At 38.3% G+C, this 10,397-nt stretch overlaps 1 pseudogene; it reads left to right on the forward strand.

The window, feature by feature from the left end:
• The first annotated feature begins 368 nt into the window (after positions 1 to 368).
• LOC102838173 lies at positions 369 to 6,114 on the forward strand (annotated as a pseudogene).
• Positions 6,115 to 10,397: the final 4,283 nt, after the last annotated feature.

Consider the following 10,397-nt stretch of genomic DNA (forward strand, 5'->3'; position numbering starts at 1 on the left):
GATTAAACCTCTGAGAGATTGAGAACTGATGAGCACTTGTGTGGTAGGTTTTCAGGGGCTTATTGATCTCTAAAATGCCAGGTGACCACATCAACGCACTGCCACATGGACGGGTTCAGACATGGAGGGGTTAGACTGCCTTCAGGTTGATGCTTTGTTTTTTAAAAAGCAGACAACAAAAGCGACCTGAAAACAAATATCTTCCCAGTGGACAGGCAAGAATTGTCTTCAGCAGAAGGGAAGTTTGGATTCTTTCCCAAGTTGTCTTCAGAGTACCTGGTTGCAGTTGAACCAGGAGTTGTTTTGTGTGAAGGCCGGAGTGGGGGTAATCTTTGGAGCTTCTGTTAGTGAGCAGGAGGCCCCAAGCCATGGTGCTGGATGACTTCTTCTTGCCTGCCCTTTCACCTGTGCCCGCAGGTGACCAGTGCCCTCCCTACCCCAAGCACATAGCTGTCGGCCTTCATGCCTCACTGTTTTTTGTGAACAAATGGACTGAGGGGCTGAGGGCAGTTTGGCTCTCACACAATGATTTCTCTTTGATTTTGTGTTTGATTTTTTGTCTTTCTTTTTTAAAACTGACACTTGGAAGAAATACCTTGGTTATCTGTGGTTTTTATGATACCTCTCCCCTTTTTTTTGAATGGGATGAATCATTCTGCTGTCACCTTTGTAAAGAGTCTAAGTAGCCCAAGAAGAAGGGTGAAGGCAACCACCCTAAAGGCCCGTTGGACACTTTACTATAGTTTGTCCTCAGATAACCAGTTGAGCTTTGATAGGAATAATCTGAATGGAGAGTGCCAACAGCAAAAACTAATATTTCCTGTTCAGTGTGCTGTTGATACGAAGAGTCTGGTTCTTCCCCCACCGACTCTTGAACAATGATATTCTGACAAGGCATTGATGTTACAGTAAGAAAGGAAAAAAATATATAAATAGACAAATCCAAGGCTGTGAGGTGTACAAGTGTCTGCATTTGGATTCCACAAAACCAAAATCCATGTTGAACAAAGTGAAGTCCACATATAGTAATTTTGGCTAGCCTGTCCATTTTATGTGAGCCCAAGCTCACATAAAATGTCTTGTGAAGATACTTTGAAGCAGCATTCTGCTTTTATTAGCCACACATGTGGAGCAAATACGGCCCTCTCAAGGTAATTTATTTTATGCATTTATTGTTTACTGAGAAAATGTCTGGCTGTGTACTCGGGTGTATTCAGCAACATCATCAATGGCAGTCCCTGGTTTTTGACAGAGTAAGTAGAAGTTCTACTCTACCCTTCACTGCAATTTGTACATTGCTCTGTGGATGCTCAGAGGCCTGTGCTCTGTCCCCTATAAGTGGAATCATGCTCTGAACATGTCTGCCCTCCTTGGCTGCTCCTAGTTCTTTGTACAAGCCCTCTGATGGTGACCACAACTACATGAGGCAGAAGATGAAGGTGGAATTTCAGATTAACTTGGTTGGATCTTCAGTGACATGCATGGACTAGCTGCTGTCCAGATGTCACCCCTACCTAAAATTACCAGGAAAGTTTGGCAGGTGCCACAGGGCTTACCTCCCTCCTCAGAGGTCCGACACAACAGCCAGAGTGCATCAGCAGCCTGTAGATGCCGTTCAGATGCCACCTTTCTTTCTTTCTTTTCTTTTAATCCCTAACAATTCACTGAAGTGTCTCAAAAGGAGCACAAGTTTAACCAAAGTGAATTCTCCTTCAATTAACTGATCAAATGAATTAATTATGGCCCTCTCGAAGCATCCTTCCCCAGATTAATGGTGGACTGGCCTGAGTGCTAAATGTTGGGTTTACAGCAGCATCCTACCCTAAAGGCATGAGAAGAAGAAAAGGCAACTAGTGAGTTGGACTTGGTTCCAACAGTCACAGTCTGTCCCCTGCCATGGAGGTTACTACCTTGTTTGGAGAGAGATGAACTTGGGAGTTGATGGAATAGTCATTTGATGATGGCTGGTTTTCCAGGTGGATGACAAAGTAGGAGTTGGTCAAGGGGTTGGTGCTACAGTTGAAGATTTTCAAATGCTAACATCACCGTTTGTCAGTTATTGTGAATATGCGTATTTTAAGCAATAAGATTGAGCTGGTCAGATTTTTCTGGGCAGTCTCAGTGATGCATTTCCTGTGTTGTGATTGTTCTGAAGACAGAGTGGCTCTAATCACTGTGAGAAGCCCAAATTAAAGGAAAAAAAAATTGAAAAAGAAAAAGAACATTCTTTCATGGTTACCAGGGATGTGAGGGAAGGGAGGAAAATTAACTGACAAGACAGTAGACACATGTCAACTTGAGTGAAGGGGAGGCCAATATACAAGAAGAGGGAAGCTAGCAGAAGAATGACGAATAGGTGAAGACACAGGGAGGTATTCAAGGACTAAAGGGGATAGAGGTAAATCGTGATACATACACAACCTTGGAAAAACAGTGTTCTGTGTATAGATATACGGACAGAGATGCAGCCTGAATGGGTATGGAAGAAAGAGAGGGATATATATAAGTGGAGTCCTGGTGTGGTGCTGTGAGCTTTGCTGGACTGCAAAGTCTGTTTAAATTACAAGGTCAGTGGTTCAAGCTCACTAGCTGCTCCTTGGAAACCCTATATAGGATCACTATGGCTCTGAACCAACTTGATGGCACGTAACAACAACAAAAGTATTCCTTTGTTCTGCCTCTTGGTCTATGTACAGGTTCCTAATGAGCACAATTAAGTGGAAGCACTCACTAGTTTATGCCAAGAAAATTTGAAGACAACTTGATAACTTCAATCTGTTCTGTTTATCATGATGTTGTCTATTTGTCAAGTGTGATGACTTTTGCTTTACACTATGTTGTAATCCATACTGAAGTCTGTAGTCTTTGATCTTCAACAGCAAGTGCTTCAAGTTTTCTTGACTTTTAGCAAGGGAAATTGCGTCATCTGAATATTGAAAGTTGTTAGTGAGCCTTCTTCCAATCCTGATGCCATGTTCTTCTTCATAGAGTCTAGTTTCTTAAATTATTTGTTCAGCAAACAGATTAAATAAGTATGGTGAAAGGATACACCCTTGATACATATTATTCCTGATTTTAAGCCACACAGTATTCTCTTGTTCTGTTTGAACAACTGCCTCTTAGTCTATTTGCAGGTTCCTCATAAGCATAATGAACTGTTCTAGTCTTCCCATTCTCCTCAATGCTTTCCATAGTTTGTTATGATAAATACAGCCAAACACCATTGCACAGTCATTGGAACACACGTAACATTTTTCTTTTATTCTCTGCTTTTAGCTAAGATTCATCTGATGTCAGCAGTGATATCACTCATTCCACATCCTCTTCGAATCTGACTTGAATTTCTGGCAGCTCCCTGTTGACATACAGTTAAAACTGTGTTATGGTTGGGGTTTTGTTGTGGGGTTTTTTTCAAATTACCTTCAGCAAAATTTTGCTTGCATGTGATTTAAGTGATGTTTTTCAATAATTTTCTCATTTTGTTAGATCACCTTTCTGTGGAATGAGCACAAATATAGATATTCTCAGTCAGACTGAAGTTATCAAGAATTTTATTTTACTTGTATCCACAATCAAAGCTTATAGAAGCAGTAATCACTGTATTACATTGAGAAAATATGGTGCAAAAGACCTCTTAAAAGTGTTAAAGGCAAAGATGCCAATTTGAAAACTCGGGCATGCCTTATCCAAGTATTTTCAATTGTGTTACATGCATATGAAAGCTGAACAATGAATAAAGAAGACTCTCTGGAGAAGAATCACTGCACTTGAATTATGTGCTTGTGAATAATATTGAATGTACCATGGATTACTAGAAGAACAAACAAATCTGTCTTGTAAGAAGTACAACCAGAATGCTCTTGGAAGTGAAGATAGTGAGACTTTCTCACACATGTTTTGGGCATGTTATCAGAGAGCAGCAACAATGGGTTCAAACTTAACAACAGTTGTGAGAATGGCACAGGACCAGATAGTATTTTGTTCTGTTGTAAATATGGCCAATATGATTGAGAGCCAACACAACAACATTTTCAGTCTTGTATCTTTATTTTACTTTGGATATATTTCTATTTTATTCTGAGTGGGATTGTCATGCGTGTTAATCACAGGTTATTGTCTGCCATTGTTGGCTCTGTGCCTAAAGAGCTCCCTTTAATATCTCTTATAAGGTAGGTCTGATTTTTATAAATTTCTTTAATTTCTATTGATCTGGAAATATCCTAATTTCACCATCATATTTGAAGGAATATTTTTCTAGGTATGTAATTCTTGATTGACAATTTTATTCTTTCAGAGTTTTTTATATGACACCCCATGGCCCTCTAGCCTTCAGAGTTTCTGTTAAGAAATCACAGCATATTTGTATTGGTTCACTTTTGTAGATAACTTTTTCATTTTTGCCAACTGTTTTCAAGATTCTTATATCCGTTTTGGGAAATTTTTATTTTGATATGCTTTGCTGGTTTATTTTGGGGTACTAATCTATTTAAGGCTCATTGAGCTTAAATGCATATCTTCTTATCTTTCATATATTAGGAAAGTTTTCTTCCAACAAATCTTTGACAGTTTTCTCTGTACTTTTCTTTGTCTCATTCTGTTCTGGAATTCCAATCGCATGTAAGTTATAAGCATTAATAAAATAACTTAATTACCAAGAATAAGTACCGTAAAACTTATCCTTATCTTGTCCATACAATTATCTTTAATACAGGCTTTTAAGAAAATATATATCTTTGAGTTAGTTTCTAGTCTTCTTTCTTTCCCATCTGACACGCTCCCTTTAGTATTTCCTGTAGGTCTGTTCTGTAGTTGTTAAGTTCTGCTGAGTCAGTTCCTACTCACAGGGATCTTATTCACAACACTGCCTGGTCCTGTGCCATCTGTTGTGCTTGAGCTCATTCTTGCTGTCATTGTGTCGTTGCAGCCCATTGGAAGTCTTCCTCTTTTTTGCTGATCCTACACTTTACCAAGCTTGATGTCTTTCTGCAGGGACTGGTCCTTACTAACAACTTGTACAAAAAATAAGAGATGAGGGCTCACCTACTTCTTCTAAGGAGTATTCTGGTGGTATTCCAATATAAATTTGCTTGTACTTCTTTTAATATTTTTCACCAATGCCATAATTCAAATGCATCGACTCTTCTACAATCATCCTTATTCATTATTCAACTTTCACATGCATATGAGGCAAATTAAAATACCATAATTTGCATTAGGCACACCATAGTCCTCAAACTGACATCTTTGCTCTTTAACACTTTAAAGAGGACTTCTGCAGTAGATTTGCCCAATAGTGTTGGTCATCTGATTTCTAGACTTCTGCTCCATGAACATTAATTGTAGATACAGTCTAGTGGATATAAACTCTCTCAAGTTTTGCCTATCTGAGAATGTTTTAATTTTGGTTTCATTCTTAATGAATACAGTATTCTTTGTTGAAAGTTCTGTTCTTCCAGCACTTTATTAATTCCATTGTCTTCTGGCCTCAAAGTTTTCTGCACACAATTAACAATCTTACTGAATTAAGCGCATGTGACTACAGAGTCCTAGAATGTGACTACTACTTTTCTTTTGCTGTTTTTAGGATTCTCTCTTTGTCTTTAGTTTTGAAAAGCTGATTGAAATGTGTTTCATTGTAGATTTGTTTGAGTTTTCTGGATTTGTAAATCTGTGCTCTTCATCATATTTGAATTTTTTTCCCTTGCCTTTTTACCGTCTAACATTTTTTGTCCTTCTGAGATATTTCAGTATATTCGTGCTAGTTTTCTTGATGGTGTTCTGTCAGATGGAGATTTCAACCTTTGGGGACATTTACAGATCAATCAAGCTAAACACCCTGAACAGTCTGACATTTTCAAAGCCAGAAATCACCCTGAACAGTCTGAACATATTTCAGAGCAGAAATCAAGGCCTTTACCAATGCACAGGAAGAAGAAGGTTTGCTGCAGGTTCATTGAGAATGTACCTCTGCTACAGATACTAGGAAAGCATGGGACAAAGACAGTGGAAGAAGCAGTTTTCCTACCATATAATATTTATCCCTGTTCTGATTACATTGGCAGTTCCTTCCTGTGGTTTGTTTTGCTCATTATTTCAGAGCTTTCACAGGATTGATTACATATTTCTAGTTGTTGTTCTAGGAACTTGTGTAGATAGAGTCAGGATCTTAGAACTACTCATACCACCATGAATGAATTGAGTTTCAGGTAATTACGAAAATAAAGAAGTACTGGAGATGCACTGATTAAGCATTTGGCTGTTCATCAAAAGTTAATGGTGCAAACCCACCAGCTGCTCTATGGAAAATAGATGAAGCAGTCCACTACCATAAGATTATAACAAAGTGTAACTGTCTCATACAGTTTTCTTTGTGCTCCACCACTCATCTGTCAGTTTGCCATACTGTGGTGGCTTCTGTGTTGCTGTGATTCTGGAAACTATGCCACAGGTATTTTGAATGTCAGAAGGGTCACCAGCAGTGGACAGGTTTCAGATGAGCTTACAGACTAAGAGAAATTAGGAAGAAGGAGAGAGAGACTACTTCTGAATATTTAGTCACTGAAAACCTTATGAATAGCAGTGTACCACAGGCAGCATCAGATTATAGAATACTGAAACATGATGAAGAGCAGCAGAATATTTTTAGCTATAGTGCTGGAAGATGAGCTCCTAAGGTTGGAAGGCACTCAAAATTCTACTGGGGAAGTACTGCCTCCTCAAAGTAGAGTTGACCATGAAGATGCGAATGGAGTAAACCCTCAGGACCTTCATTTGCTGATGGGGTACAACTCAAAATGAAGATAGCAGCTGTAAACAACCATTAATAATCAGAATGAATCTAGGAAAATTGTAAGTTGTCAAAATGAAATGGAGCCATAAACATCAATATCCTAGGCATTAGAGAGCTGAAATGGACTGGTATTGGCCATTTTGAATCTGACAACAACATGTTTTACTATGCCAGGAATGACTAATTTAAAGGGAATGACATAGCATTCATCATCAAAAAGTATACATAAAGATCTGTCATGAAGTACAACACTGTCTGTGATAGGTTAATATCCAGATGCCTATAAGGAAGACCAGTTAATACCTCTATCATTCAAATTTACACACCAACCACTAAAACCAGTGATGATGAAGTTGAAGAAGTCTACCAACTTCTTCAGTCTGAAATTGACCAAGCATACAATCAATATATATGGATCATTACTAGTGATTGGAATGCAAATGTTAGAAACTAAGAGGAAGGATCAGTTTTTTGAAAATATGGCCTTGGTGATAGAAATAATGCTGGACAGCACATGACAGAATTTTGCAAAAACAATGACTTTTTCATTGCAAATACCTGTTTTAAACATAAAAGACAACTATACACGTGGATCTCACCAGATTGAATACACAGAAATAAAATTGACTACATCTGTGGGAAGAAATGGTGAAAAAGCTCCATATAATCAACCAAAACAAGGCCAAGGGGCAGCTTGTAGAACAGATTATCAATTGTTCATAAGCAAATTCAGGTTGAAACTGAAGAAAATTAAAATAGGTCCACAAGAGCCAAAATATGACCTGGATGATAACTCACCTGAATTTACAGAACATCAGAAGAACAAATTTGATGTATTAGACACTAAAGACAAAAGACAAGAAGAGTTGTGGGATGACATCAAGAACATCACACAGGTAGAATGCAAAAGGTCATTAAGAAGACAAGAAAGAAGGGAAAAAACAAAATGGAAGTCAGAACAGAATCTGAAACTTGCTCTCCAGCATAGAGATGCTAAAGAAAATGGAAGAAGTTAGGAGATACAAAAGCTGAATAGAAATTTTCAAAGGTAAGCTTGAGAAGACAAAGTCAAATATTATAACAAAATGTGCAAAGACCTGAAGTTAGAAAACCAAAGGGGAAGAATACCTCAGCATTTCTCAATCTGAGGGAACTGAAGCAAAACTTCAAACCTATACTTGTGGTATTGAAGGATTTATGAGCAAATCATTGAATGATGCAGAAAGCATCAAAAAAAGTTTGAAGGAATACACAGTCACTGTACCAAAAAACAATGGTCTATAGTCAACCATTTAAAGGGTAGCATATGATCAAGAACCAATGATACTGAAGGAAAAAGTTCAAGGTGCATTCAAGGCATTGGCAAAGAAAAAGACCCCAGGAATTGAAGGAAAACACATTGAAATCTTTCCACAAACTAATGCAGCAATGGAGTCAGTCACTCATCTTAGCCAAGTACTTTGGAAGAAAACTACCTGGCCAACTGACTGAAACAGATTCATACTTGTGCCCATTCCTAAGAGAGGTGACACAATGGAATGTGGAAGTTATCAGACAATATCACTGATACCTCATGACAGTAAAGTTTTACTAAAGGTAATCCAAAAATAGCTGTAACCATACATAGAACTTCCAGAGGTTCAAGTTGGGTTCAGAAAAGGATGTGGAATGACGGATATCATTGCTGATGTCTGATGGATCTTGGTTGAAAGCAAAGAACACCAGTAAGATGTGTACCTGTACTGTAGTGACTACCCAAAGGCTTTTAATTGTGTGAACCATGAGAAGCTATAAACAACATTTCAAAGTATTGAACACTTAATTGTACTTACGAGGAACACTTAATTGTACATTCCTGAACACTTAATTGTACTTACGAGGAACTTGTACATAGACCAAAGTATTGAACACTTAATTGTACTTACGAGGAACACTTAATTGTACATTCCTGAACACTTAATTGTACTTACGAGGAACTTGTACATAGACCAGAAGACAGTTGTTCTAACAGAACAAGGGAACACTGAATTATTTAAAGTTAGGAAAGGTGTACAACGGGATTATATTCTTTCACCATATATATTTAATTTGTATACTGAGCAAATAATCCAGGAAGCTGGATTATATGAGAAGATGTGGCATCAGGATTAGAGAAAGACTCATTAACAACCTGCGATATGAAGATGACACAACCTTGCTTGTTGAAAGTGAAGAGGACTTAAAATAATTACTGATGAAGATCAAAGACTACAGCTTTCAGTATGGGTTGCACCTCAATGTAAAGAAAACAAAAATCCTTACCTCTAGACCAAAAACAACATCCATATAAATCGAGAAAAGATTGAAGTTGTCAAAGACTTCATTTTGCTCAGTTCAACCATCAACACTCATGAGAGCAGCAGTAAAGAACTCAAATGATGTATTGCATTAGGCAAATCTGCTGCACAAGACCTCTTTAAAGTGTTGAAGAGCAAAGGTGTCAGCTTGAAGACTAAGGTGCACCTGACTCAAGCCATGGTATTTTCAATAACCTCATATGCATATGAAGGTTGAACAGTGAGTGAATAAGGAAGACCATAGAAGAATCGATTCATATGAGTTATAGTGTTGGAGGAGAATATTGAACATATCATGGAAAGCCAAAAGAACAAATACATCTGGGTTGCAAGAAGTACAGCCAGAGTGATTCTTGGAAGCCAGGATGTCTAAATTTCGTCTCTTATACTCTGGGCACATTATCAGGAGGGACCAGTCACTGGAGAAGGATATCATGTTTGGTAAAGTGGAGGGCCAGAGATAAAGAGGAAGACCCTCAACAAGATCTTTGGTACAGTGGTGGCAGTGAATGACTCTAGCAACGATTGTGAGGTTGGCCCAGGACCAGACAGTGTTTCATTCTGTTGTGCATAGAGTCACTATTAGTCGGTACTGACTTGATGGCTCCTAACAACAAAAACAACATTAATCTGCTATGAGTTGGAAACAACTCCACAGCACACAACAACAACAATATGTAAAAAATGAAATGTCTCAATTATCTAGTGATGCTATAACAGAAATGCCACAATTGGGTAGCTTTGAAAAACTGGATTTTATTCTGTCATACTTTCAGAGGTTAGAAGTCTAAGTTCAAAGTACCAGCTCTAGAGAAAGGTCCTTGTCTGCTTTCAGCATGCTTGGAGATCCTCATGTGTCTTTGGGTCAACCTTTCCCCAGGTCTAGGAGCTTCACCGTGCAAGGACCCCAAGTCCAAAGGGCACACTTCATCTCAATTCATCTTTCTTAGTTGTAGTTATTGTTGTTGTCCTTGGTAGGTACCATCAAGTCAGTTTTGACTCACAGTGATCCTATGCACAACAGAACTCAATGCTTCCAGATCTTATGACATCCTCACAATTGTTGGTATGTTTGGGCCAATTTCTGCTGCCACAATGTCAATCTATCTTACAGGAGTATTCATCTTTTTCTCAGACTTTCCAAAGTATCAAGAATGATGTCATACTTTAGGTACTGATCCCTCCTGACAATATGTCCAAAGTACAAGAAATGAAGTCTCACCATGTTGACTTCTAAGGACCATTTTGACAGTACTTCTTCCAAGACAGAT

The sequence above is a fragment of the Chrysochloris asiatica genome, unplaced genomic scaffold (assembly GCF_000296735.1).
Source record: "Chrysochloris asiatica unplaced genomic scaffold, ChrAsi1.0 scaffold00279, whole genome shotgun sequence".
Lineage (NCBI taxonomy): Eukaryota > Metazoa > Chordata > Mammalia > Afrosoricida > Chrysochloridae > Chrysochloris > Chrysochloris asiatica.